Genomic DNA, 13,650 nt, shown 5'->3' with positions numbered 1-13,650 from the left:
TAGGCAGAAAGCAAAATGCATATTAATAGCCAATTAGTTAATAATATCTATTTGACTTAGAGTTGAACAATGTGTCCTTTGCCTAAGTGGTGTGGGCAGATCAAAGCCATATGAATATTCCACCATCACCATACCTAACATAATAGGCGCTTAATAAATATTGGAGTAAATACATAGATTTATTTGTTTTGTGGTACTTGGGAATGAGGGAGAAGGGGAATAGCATGGATTGCCTAGAACTTGCTAGGCAAGTGTTCTATCACTGAGTTATGTTCCCAGCTTAAATGCATAGATTTAGAAAAGATATATTATGATAATGAATTTTAAAACATGGAAATTCAACCCTGTGGGTGACACATACCTGTAATTTCAATGGCTCAGGAGCCTGAGGCAGGAGGATCTAAGAAAAAGTGAGGCACTAAGAAACTCAGTGATTACAAAATAGGACTGGGGATGTGGCTCAGTGGTCAAGTGCCCCTGAGTTCAATCCCCAGTAACATGGAAATTTAGAGTAGGAAAGCTTAACTATAAGATATTTTTTATATATAATTTTATGGTTTAATATAATCTCATAATCACTATGGGATATACATATATGTATGTACACACATATATAATAACCTGTAGGTCTTCACAAAATTTACCCAGTTGGTAGAGTGCTTGCTTGGCATGCACAAAGCCATGGGTTTCAATCCCCAGCACTGAAAAAAAAAAAAAACCAAAAACAAAACAAAAAAAAAACTACCCTAAATAGTACTTATCCTAATTCCTTATCCTGATTAAGTTGGATACACTCAAATACAGTCTATTTTCATTTTAAAGATACTCATTATAATTCAATGTACTTATTTCACACCCCACAATAGGTTTACCCAAAGACTAATGGCTTTCCTCAAGGTTCTCAAATATCAGTGTACAGTAGAAATATTGGGAGGTTTTCTTTAAAACTTCCTGAGGTTTTTTCCCCAATGACTTTGATTTATTACCTCTTTTGGTGGCCCAGGAATCTACTTTTGTTTTTTTTTAATCAAGTACCTCTATGATGGTCTATCCACCATGTTTTTAGAAACATGTCATCTAGAGATTTTTAAAGAATTTATCCTGAGAGCTAAGGTTGTAGCTCAGCAGTAGAGCACTTGTCTAGTATGTGTGAAGCACTGGGGTCGATTCTCAGCACCACATATAAATAAATAAATATCCATTGACAGCTAAAAATTTTTTTTTTAAAAAAAGAAGAATCCATCCTGAAATTAAGCCAGATCAGACAGACGCATACCATTTTGCTTTGGAACCTCTCATTTCTAGTATCCTCACTGATTTTTTGCATCCAGTCTCCTCCTCCCATCCCCATATTATGTAATCAACTGCCTACATTATTGGATGTATTTACTCTAAGAATATTTCTGAAGGCACTTGTTACTCATCAAACAGCATAATATCCTTTGTTTAAATACCTCAGAGACAAATTTTTCTCTGTTTCTAGGACTGAAAACTATTAAGCTTATCTTTAAAAAATGGTTTACCTTATTTAGGCAATGATTCATGGATCAGATTGTGTTCTCCACACAGCATAAATTTTGTAAAACAATCTCACTCTCAGTTTTATCTAACCATAATTAGATTCAGTTTTATAACCTTCTTATTTAAAAATTTATCTGGTATGAATTTTTATGAAAATTCCTTAAAGTTTTATAAACTCCCTGAATTCTGTTTTGGAAGAAGGGATATGTGTATATCCCGTCTATATACATATATAAGTTTTTTTTTTGCCTCTAATTTTCCCTGCATTTATCTATCTTGTGTAATTCCATCAGATGACTCTTCCTACAATTTGTCTTTCAACTTGTCCTTGTTCTTTCAACTTGTTCTTGAAGACCTGTAATGCTTCTCTATTGTGTCAGTTAGCTTTTTGTTGCTATGACCAAAATACCTGACAAGAACAACTTAGAGGAAGGAAAGTATATTTTGGTTCGTGGTGTCAGAGATTTAGTCCAGGGTCGGCTGACTGCATTGCTCTCGGCCCAACGTGAAGCAGAACATCATGTCCAAAGAGTGTGGTGCAGAGAAACTAATTACCTTATGACAAGCAGGAAACTGAGAGAGAAAGGGGAAGGGACTGCAGTGCAGGTAAGGTGAACTCTTCCAGAGCATGCCTGAGTGACCCACCTCCTCCAACCATACTTCACCTGCCTACAGGTACCATCCAATCAGTCCATTCAAGCTAGGATGGACTGATTAAGTTAGAGCTCTCATAATCCAATCACATTTACCTCTGAATATTCATGCATGAACACAGGAACGTTTGGGGAGCACTTCATATCCAAACCATAACATCTATTCTGCTTAATTCCTTGGCCTCGCCCAGGTGACCCTCTTCAGCCCGATCTCTTGGGTTTCTGTGATAGCTTAACATATTCTTGCATTTCTTACAAATCTAGGCACCAAGTGTAGTGCTTCCTATGTGTTGATTGAAGATGATGGGATCTTCTTAAGTTTTTCTTTTTGTTTTATACTTAGTCTCTGAAGAGCACTTTTTAAAAGTAACAATATTAAAAGTGAGATATGTTCAATATCAAGATCCAAAGATAGAGGAGCCATCCCTGTCTTCAGTAAACACACAGTTTTGTTGTTGGGAAAGGATCTGTGCATGAAAATAAAAGCAACAATGCTGAATACGCTCTGCTAAGGTCCATATGAAAGGCTTAGGCAATAGATATTATAGTTTGAAAGTTTAAATGTCCTCTAAAACCTCATGTGTTTAACGCTTGGTCCCCAGCTGATGGAGCTATTGGGAGATGGTAGGGCCTGGTGAAAGGAAGCTAAGGATACTGGGGATATGCCTTTGACAGTGATGTTGAAACTTGGCCTCTTCCTTTCTCTTTGTTTCCTGCCTGCTATGGTAAGCAGTTCTGCTCTACCATGCACTCCCCACCATGAGGCTTTTCCTTGCTAAGGGTCCCAAAAAAAGTGACCATGAGTTGAAACCTCTGAAACCATGAATCAAAATAAACCTTTCCTCCCTTAAGATGATTTTCTTAGGTATTTTGTTCCAGTAATGGAAGGCTGACTAACACAGTAGGTTAAATCCATGTTCTGATGAAGGGTGTTTATTATCCCAGGTAGAGTCTGCAATGGTCCAGTTTTACCTATCAAAGAGTACTCATTTCAAAGGTGCCAAGAAAGAAAAGCCATCTCATGGAAGAGAGAAATGAAGAAGCTGGTTCATGAGAGAAAAGCTATTCATGTTACCCATAAAAGTGTAAATACAGAAGCATTGCTTTGCTTAATATCTTCATCTGACCTATTATTGTGTGTAAAATACATTAACTTCCCTCTTCTTCCTCAACACAGTGGATAGGCTCACAACATAATTAGAATATATAATATCTAGAGGTGACAGGCTAAGCTAGTTAAATTCTGGATGAATTACCCTGTGGTTGAGAAACTCAAATAAAGAGCTCGTCAGCATGGGCTGGAGTTGTAGCTCGGTGATAGAGTGCTTGCCTAGTACATGTGAAGCAATGGGTTCGATCCCCAGCACCATATAAAAATATATATTTTTTAAAAAGTATTGTGTTCATCTATGACTAAAAAAACAAATATTAAAAAGAACAAAATATTTTTTAAAAAAAGAAAGAGGTCATGGTCATCAGCAGCTGGGTGTGGTGACACACACCTGTAACCCCAGTGATGTGGGAGTTTGAGGCAGAAGGATATCAAGATTGAGGCCAGCCGGGGCAATATAGTGAGACCCTGTCAGAGAATAAAATAAAAAGGGATGGGGATGTAGCTCAGTGGTAGAGAACCCATGAGTTCAATCCTCCGTACTGAAAAATAAAGAAAGAAAAAAAAAGCCATCAGCAGATTTCCAAGGAAAGCTTGCAAAGGTTAGAGTACTTAAGTCTGATGTCTGACATGAAAACAAAAGCCTACATGTTCAGAATCTAAAACAGTTACACAGAGTGAGCCTCATGGTATTCAGGTGGTGTCTAAAGGAATGGGTTGTCTGCTCATTTTCATCTTTTAGAGACTTAAAAAGACCATACTTGTTTTAAGCAGCTGCAAAATAACAAAATAGATTTTTTTTAAAGCACAATCAAGATTTAGTTGGAACATGCTCATTCTCATCAAATAGTATATTTAAGCCCCAGATGCTCTGTGAAGCATTCATAAATCTTGTGATTTCCATCTAGAAGCTGACATTTGCAAGGAGGTGCTCAGTAAGAGTGTAGATATAAAGTACCTTTTTGTAGAAATATAATGTGTGCTCTTATATATAAGAAGGTAACATTCTTGAACTACCAACATTTATTTTTGAGCCTGTTTTCTCTCCACATACTCTCACCCTTTTACCCTCATAATCAAACACACATTTTCTTTCTATTTTTTTTTTAGTTGTAGATGGACAGAATACTTTTATTTTATTTTTATGTTGTGCTAAGGATCGAACCCAGTGCCTTACACATGTTAGGCAAGTGCTCTGCTGCTGAGCTGCAGCCCCAACCCTCAGACTCACATTTTCTGAAAGAACAATTCATGGAACAAAACAAGACAAGATGGGCTGCTCGAATAAGTTTATCACTAACAATTTGAGATTTTCAGTGATCTGTGATAGACAACTGAACTAACCAGTAAAAAAGCTTAGATAGGTGAATGCCTTAATTTGGCCTCAGGGCAAGAGAAACATTGTATAAAATTCAGAATGTTCTGAATCTTTGCATTACTCACATTGAAATAAAAACAAAAACAACTTTCTTGAGATATAGTTGATCACAATAAACTACCAATAGCCAAGTGTACAATTTGATATTTTCACTCACACTCACACACTCACACACACACACACACACACACACACACACACACACACACACCATCAATGAAACTGTCATATCAATATAATGAACAGGGCTGGGGATGTGGCTCAAGCAGTAACGCACTCGCCTGGCATGCCCGGAGTGCTGGGTTTGATCCTCAGCACCACATAAAAATAAAATAAAGATGTTGTGTCTGCTGAAGACCAAAAAATAAATATTAAAAAATTCTCTCTGTCTCTGTCTCTCTGTCTCTCTCTTAAAAAAATATAATGAACATATCTATCATAACCTGTTTCCTCATTCTGCTTTCTAACCCATGACTACTGCATTGCCTTTTCCCACAACCATCCCCAGGCAACCACTAATTTCCTTTCTGTTACTAGATTAGTTTGCATTTCCTAAGTTTTATATAAATGTAATTATGCAGAATGCACTCTTGTTTGTTATGTACCTTCTCAAGAACTGTTTGAGACTCACTCAGATTGTCACATTCATCAATTCTTTGTTATTGCTGAGGTGTATTCCATTGGATGGCTATACCAATTTGTTTTTCTGTATACATGTTGAAGGTCATTTGGGTAGTTTCCAGTTTGGGGTTCCTACAAATAAAGCTACATGAAAATTCATTTATAAATCTTTAAAAGTTTTCATTTCTCTTGGGTAAATACATAGAAGTATTTCTAAGGTTTCTTAAGTTTTCAAAAACCGTGAAGCTATTTTCCAAGGTGGTTGTACCACTTTATAGTCTCATGAGTAATGTGTCAGAGTTCCAATTTTAAGCATCTTTACCAATACTTGACATATTAGTTTTTTTTTAAACAGGAATATATCATTTAATGTTCAAATATTTGGGGTTTTTCCTTCTATCTTTCTGCTATTGATCTCTTGTTTAATTCCATTGTGGTCTGAGAACATTTAAAAATCACTTCTATTCTTTTTAATTTGTTAAGTATGTTTCTTTTTGTGTTGATATATATATATATATATATATATATATATATATATATATATATATATATATATAATACATACACATACATATATATGTATATGTGTGTATATATGTATATATATTTGTACCATAGATTGAAGCCAGTGGTGCTTTACCAGTGAGCCACATGCCCAGCCCCCACTTTTTAATATCTATTTTTTAAGTTGTAGTTGGACACAGTATCTTTATTTTATTTTTATGTGGTGCTGAGGATCAAACCCAGGGCCTCGCACGTGTCAGACAAATGCTCTACTGCTGAGCCACAATCCCAGCACTCCTAGCCCTTTTTTCTATTTTATTTAGAGACAGGGTCTCACTGAGTTGCTTTAGGACCCTGCTAAGCTGCTGAGGTTACATTGAACTCCATCCTCCTGCTTCAGCCTCCAGAGCTGCTGTAACTACAGGCATGTGCCACCACGCCCAGCATTAAATATGTTTTATGGTTCAGAATGTGGATCATATTGATTAATGTTCCATGTGAATCTGAGAAGAATGAATAGTTTGCTCTTGTTGGATGAAGTACTCTACAATTGCCAGTAGATTCTTGACAGTGCTAGTCACATCAACTATATCCTTACTGATTTTCTGCCTGCTGAAACTGTCAATTGTTAAAAAGTAAATAAAAAAAATAAGATCTTAAAGTTTCCAACTATAATATTTTCCTTTCTCCTTACAGTTCTACCAATTTTGTCTCATATTCTCTGTTGTTCGACACATCTAAGGATTGTCATACCTTCTGGAGATATAACCCCTTTATCATTATATAGTGTCCCTCTTTATTCTTGAAAACTTTCCTTTTTCTAAATTCAGCTTTGTCTGAAATTAATACTTACTCTAGCTTTATTTTGATCAGTATTAGCAGAGTATATCTTTTCCTATCCCATTTGTCTTTCCCTCTTTTTCTATTCTTAATTGAGCATTATGCATATACATATATATATATATATATATATATATATATATATATATATATATATATATATATGATTCTATTTTCTTTTCTCTATATACATATAAATATACTTTAAAAATTTTTTAAATGGTTGTCCTAAAGTTTACAAAAAGTCCACTTTCAACTAACACTGTACTACTTTTGGGTAATTGGTAATGAGTTCTTTCAGGTTTTGTATAACTGAAAAAATGTATTTTGCTTTTACTTTTGTTTAGAAAGATATTTTCATTGGGTGTAAAAGACTGAGTTGACAGCTTTCAGCCTTTCAGTTCATTAAACATGTTGCTCCACTTTCTTCTCACTTGCCCAGTTTGCAATGAAAAGTTTGTGCCTCTCTATATAATGCCTCATTTTCCTCTGGTCTCTTCATGATAGGTTTTGAGCAATTTGATTGTTATTCATCTTCATGCATTTTTCTTTATTTCATAAAGTTAGGATTCAGTCTTGGATCTGTGTTAATATTTTTCCAACAAATTTGAAAAAATTTTGTCTCTTAAGTTCTTCAAATATTTTTTCCGTTCTACCCCATTTCAGGCATTCCAATTACATGTGTATTATGCCTCTTGAAGTTGTTCCACAGTTCACTGACTCTATTTTATATTTTGGATCCTTTTTTCTTTCTTTCTTCATTTCATTTTGGATGTCCTAAAGTTTGCTCATCTTTTCTTCTACCATGACTATTCAGCTGATAATCTCATCCAGTATATTTTTCTTCAAACGTTGTAGTTTCATCTATAGAAGTTTTATGTTTTTAGAAATGTCTTCCATGTCTCTAATTCATTCTTTGCAATATGGAATACAGTTAGGTTTTCTTTACTGTTTTTGTGTGTTTCCATTGATTTTTTTTTTCTCATCGTGGGTTATATTTTCCTACTTCTTTATATTGGTGGTAAGGTTTTTTATTTTTATTTTTTAGTTGTAGATGGACACAGTATCTTTATTTTTATGTGGTGCTGAGGATCAAACCCAGTGCCTCACATATGCTATGCAATCACTCTGCCACTGAGCCACAACCCCAGCCCTATGTATGTGGTAGGTTTTGATGGGGTGCTATATATTATGAATTTTACCTTTTGGTGGGAGTAGTGTGGATTATGTTTTTTCCAGTTTGGTTAGTAGGAGTGGGCATTATCCCTACTCTATGTGAATATCAGATATGGTTACTTTTCATCCTTTCAGGGGGTCCTTTCCCCTGGGTAGCACTGGAAAACCAGGGGAAAGAACATACATGTGGTACTTAATCTAGTTCTCAGGAGGACAGTGGGGTGGATCATGGGCTCTGCTTGGGGTCCTGCTCGCTCCAGGAGGGGAATCCTCTCAAGGTGGTACCTGGAAGTAATCATAGGACTCACCTTGGCACTATTGACATTTGGGACATGAACTTCTTTGTTGTGGGGCCTGGAGAACTTTATAGTATGTTTAGCATCATCTCTGGCCTCTATTCACTGATAACAGCTTTCCCAGTTGTGAAAATTAAGTGCTCCAGACATTGCCGGATTTCATTTGGGAGCTAAAATTACTTCTGGTTGAGAACAACTGATTTAGAGACTTGAACAACCTCACATTTAAACCTTCAAAATATACTCTCATCTAACTTCTCCCAGCCTCATCATCTAGCCCTCTTCTTCATTCCATTACCTAGCCAAGTGACTACTTGCTGTTCTTTTGTCATGCCTTGAACATCAGTATCCCACACTTTGTGATGTTTCAATGGCCTGAAATACTCTCCCTCATCTGTCTTACAAAATTCTCCTCACTTTAAAACAACTATTACAGATACAAATTTTTCTATGAAGACTTTTCTGATTTTCTAACCCAATATGATTTTTCTTCACTAGTTTATTTGTATCACATGCTGATCCCGTTGTAAATATAAGTTTCTAGTTTCTTGGTGCTTTTTTTTTTCTTGCCTTTTGCACTTATGGCACTGCCCCAAATTGCACACAGCACGTGATCAATATATGTTAATTGAATCGAGAGTTTTGACACATTGATCTTCCTTTTAAAAATAGATATCTGTTAATAAATCAATAGTAAAAAGAAAAAAAAAACTGAGGTAAAAATGGGCAAAGCATATGAAGATATTTCTCCAAAGAAGACATACAGATAACCAATAAGGACATAATAGGACATTCTGTATAGTTAATTATTAGGGAAATATAGATAAAAGCCATCATGAGATACCATGATTATAGGATGAATGTACAATTCTGCAAACATACTAAAAGTCATTGAATTTTACACTTTAAAGAAATGAATTACAGGGTATGTCAGTTATATCTCTGTAAAGCTCTTTTTGCATTATATTTATAATTAAAGTTTAAAAGAAAATTATATAATATTTGAAATATGTAATATTAAATATCAACATATGTCAACAACATTGATAAAATAAAAGTCTCTTTCTACAAAGGAACAATTGAACAACAATGTCAGATTTCTTGGTGAGAAGAAAATTGCCCAAGCTTCCATAGATTGGCCTTGGACTAGAGAAATGGATTTTAGTTGGGTGATGCCTCTGGTTGCTAAGAAATACTTTTTGGCTCTTTATTGCTTTGTCTTAACTACTTCCAACAAGGTTGATAAAGGTCCCACCTGAGAATTGTATTTGATTTTGTGTTATTAGAATATGTATCCAAGTAGCTAGAATAGCCATTACTTTCTACATTCTTAATATCATCATCCTGAGTTGAATAAGGTGAGTGCTCAATAAGGAGCAAGTGCTTGAGGCAGACTACTTAAGAGGCAGGCTGGAAGGGTAGATCTGATATTTATCTCTATTTTCCAGGCCGACATTCTTGAATGTGGCCATAACACTTCAGATATACTGTTATGTGTTAGACGTCTTTTGCATAAACTGCAGGAGCCTCATGTTTCAAGTTTAGAAAGAATGTTTCAGAGGATTCTAAACCAGTTTTTAAAATAACGTTTGGTATCTGCTAAAAAAGCTTTATATTTACAGAACATGGTAGAGTCAATCATTTATTTAAAATATTGTATATCTATGTGATATTATTATGATGTAGGTTAATGCAAACATAGACTTTTAACATCTTTTCTCTTATTATAATCAATAGAGTGAAAAATAAGATATTTTAAACTCTTATGTATGTTTTCATAAATGGGTAAATGAAAAAAAAATTATTAGTGTATTATAATTATACACAGTGGTTGGGTTCATTTTGACACAATCGAATATAAATGAAATATAATTCGCTCCATTTCAGTGTCCAGTACTTATTCTTTCTCTCCCCTCCCCCTCTCCTAAGATATTTTAAACTCTTTCCACTGGGAACATTTTAGGTTATAAATTGGGACTTTTTTCAGATAGAAAATAAATAATATATTATCCATATTATTTTTTAAGGCAGGCATGTTAATAAACCACTGAAATAGACCCATGTTAATCCCAAGAATTTTTCAGGAAAAAAATGCCTCTTTCTGGAAAGTTACTGTGTGTGTGTTTCAGTGTGGAGTAATGGTATCCCTCTGATGGTTGATTAGATTTTGGTAAGCTGTTTTACTAGAAGAACCAAAAATCTAAGTGAAAAGAGCTTTTAAATTTTGTTTTTCAACTAGCTTTATCTTGGTGCATAAGTTGTGAAAGCAAATCAAAGGGCTACTTGGCTGAGGAACTCTTGGTAAAGTGATCAGCTTTGATGTTAGTCTTTTGATAAATCATAGGATTCCGGGAAGGGAAAAGATCAGCACTGCAAGACTAGTACTTTTTGACCAGAGTCTGATATACTTATAAATTCTAACTTTATATAACAGCATATGGAGTTCTGGGCTTTGCCTATAAGCAGGCAAATTGTAAGTGATGGGAAAAATATGTATCACTGAGTGGAAAATATAAAAACAAGAAAATAAATTTAAAAAAAACTTGTGAGAATGGGATGTATTTAAATTTTGAGCTGAAAAGAGATTAGAGATAATCACATTCAATTTTTTAACTGGAGGTGGGTTCCAGGGATCGAACTCAGGGGCACTCAGCCACTGAGCCACATCCCTAGCCCAATTTTGTATTTTATTTAGAAACAGGGTCTCACTGAGTTGCTTAGTGCCTCGCCTTTGCTGAGGCTAGCTTTGAATCTCTGAACTTGCAATTCTTCTGCCTCAGTCTCCCTAGCTGCTAAGATTACAGGCATGCGCCATTGTGCCTGGTTCAACTTTTTAATTTTAATCATGGAGGAAAATAAGTACAAAGAGGTTGAGAGAAGTACCCAAGATCAATAAGGAGTTAATGTTAGAATCGGAATTGTAACCAACTCCTTGCAGTGTTTATTATTCCATATCAATCATTTATTCATTCATTCATTCATTCCACAAATATGTACTGTGTGCCTATGATGTTCTGGGTTTTGTGGTTGGCACTAGGTTTGCAATAATGAATAGAATAGAGAATCATTCCCACATTCATGATCTTATAGTTTAGTAATGAAGACTGCTAGCAGTCTTTCTTGGTGAGAGCAAACGTGTACATGAACATGCACACATAACGAACCCTGGAGGATAAAGACAGGGTGCCACAAAAATACATAATGTAGACACTTGGTTGGTGGGGCAGACAGGGTCGGGAGCCCATCTATGTCCAAATCCACATCCCATTTTTTCTTGTTCTTAAAGGCCATTTTCTCACTATAACTTCCAGGCCTGATTATATCTATGTTCACATTCTATCTTCACTTTTTAATGTGAATTCTCTTCATATGATTTTCCTTTTTTTGTTTTGTTTTTAGTGCTGGGGATTAAACCCAGGGATGTTCTACCATTGAGCTATATCCCCAGCGCTCTCTCTCTCTCTCTCTCTCTCTCTCTCTCTCTCTCTCTCTCTCTCTTTTCTTAAAGACAGGATCTTGATATATTGCCCAAGCTGGCTTCAATCTCCTACCTCAGTCTCCTGAAGTTGGGATTACAGGGTGTACCACCACACCTGGTATGAGTTCCCTTCACTTTTTAATGTGACAAGCATCCCTTGTCTTTCTGGGTCCACCTAGGTGTCATTTCCACAGAGAGTTCTTCCTCGACCTCTACGCTATGTTATGTGCCCTCTTCATGCATCCTCATAGCACCACACAATTTTCGCTGTAACAATTTCCACAATTAATTACATGAGCCTTTTGTTTGTTTTAGTATGGGGATGGAACCCAGGGCTCACACATGTTAAGCACACTCTCTGCCACTGAGCTAAATTGTGTGGTTATTATTTAAGATCTGGCCTCCTCAGTAGACTGAAAGCTTCATGATGGGAGGGACATGTCTGTCTTGACTTGTCCTGTCAACAGTCCTGCCACATATTGGACACTCAATAAATATTTATTGAATGATTGAATGAATGACTCTCACTAGATAGATAAATTTGTAATGCAAACCATTCTCTTCCTTGAAACCTCAAATGTCTGTGAAGTTGAAAGCAAGTTGATTCAGGTACAGGATGCCTTCCCTGTTGCCTTTACCTCATCCCTTGCTCTTTTCTCTATCCTAAATATTTGTAGTTCTTGACAAAATAATCCTCTTCCTAGACCTTGTTTTCTTCTTTTAGTCTCTGGAAGAAATTCGTCCAGGGATCTAATGAGTTTTAACTCCAAATAAGAAACTCCTTATTCTGAGTTTCTCTCTCCTATCCTTGTGTACTGACAGGCATGCTCTGGAATAAAGAAACCTCCTCTGACAGTGTCAAGAATATTCCTGAAAAATGTGCATTTCCTTGAAATGTCTGGATGGGAGCATGTTCTGAGATAAGGAAGTTCTGTTAGCCACATACTGGTCCATGTTTTCCTGAAGTGTCCCAACTTCCTGGTACAGATAGACACACAAAGGGAGAATGTCTTTGAACAAAAATACACTTTAAAAATGAGAAATATCAAGAATTACAGAAGTCCCTAAGGGAAGCCTGTGGAAAAAGCAACATGCTGATATAGAAAACAACAAAAGATACTTTGAAAAAAACCCTAATTTTCATAGGCTGACCAGAATTTACTTGTTGGCTATTTAAGGAGAATATAGTCATGCATCTTGTTTGGCCTCTTTAGCCCAGTTCAATACATCGATGAGCATGTATTGAGTACCTACATTGTAAAATCTAGCACAACTAAGGAAATGAATAAGACCATGACTCCCTTCAGAAAAATAACCACTGGGTGGGGGATGCAGATATGTGTATTATTTTAATGCCAGGTTAAAGCAGTGTGCTCCAAACAAGAGGTATAAACAAAATGAACTAAAAATCCAAAACAGTGTGTTCTAATAGTGATGAAGGGGAATCAGTGATGCTCTTCATGGAGACTTTTGCATTTAATCATGCTTTAAAAAGTGAACTTAGGGCTAGGGGTGTAGCTCAGTGATAGAGCATCTGCCTAGCATGCACAAGACCCTGAGTTCAGTCCCCAGCATGCATATATATATATATATATATATATATATATATATATATATATATATATCATATATAAATATATATAAAATAAAAAATAAAAAGTGGGCTATAGTGGTTATATGTGGTAGGGCAGAGAACTGTTGGTAGAGATAATGAGAAGTGCAAGTGGCAAGAAAGCCAGCCAAGTTGACCCTAGAGGGTAGGGTGTGGATCTGGGGACATAGAAAGTAGAAAAGTATTTGAGACCAAATTGTGGAGGCTATTCAATTCCATGTTAAGGTGACTGGATTAGATTCAAGTAGGTTGGGGATTTTGTAAGTTCATGAAGTTCAAAATGATCCATCCTCTTCAAAACACTTGGTCTACATGGATATTTATTTTATTTCCAGTTTATCCATCTAGATCCATTTTATAGAATAGTTTGGGTGGATTTAAAAAATTTTTATCTTTCTGGCGCTTGGCACATACAATCTACATATACACATATTTAATACATTTGTTGAGTGTTGTTCAT

The sequence above is a fragment of the Callospermophilus lateralis genome, unplaced genomic scaffold, assembly GCF_048772815.1.
Source record: "Callospermophilus lateralis isolate mCalLat2 unplaced genomic scaffold, mCalLat2.hap1 Scaffold_124, whole genome shotgun sequence".
Taxonomy (NCBI): Eukaryota; Metazoa; Chordata; class Mammalia; order Rodentia; family Sciuridae; genus Callospermophilus; species Callospermophilus lateralis.
This window is presented reverse-complemented; position numbering follows the sequence as displayed.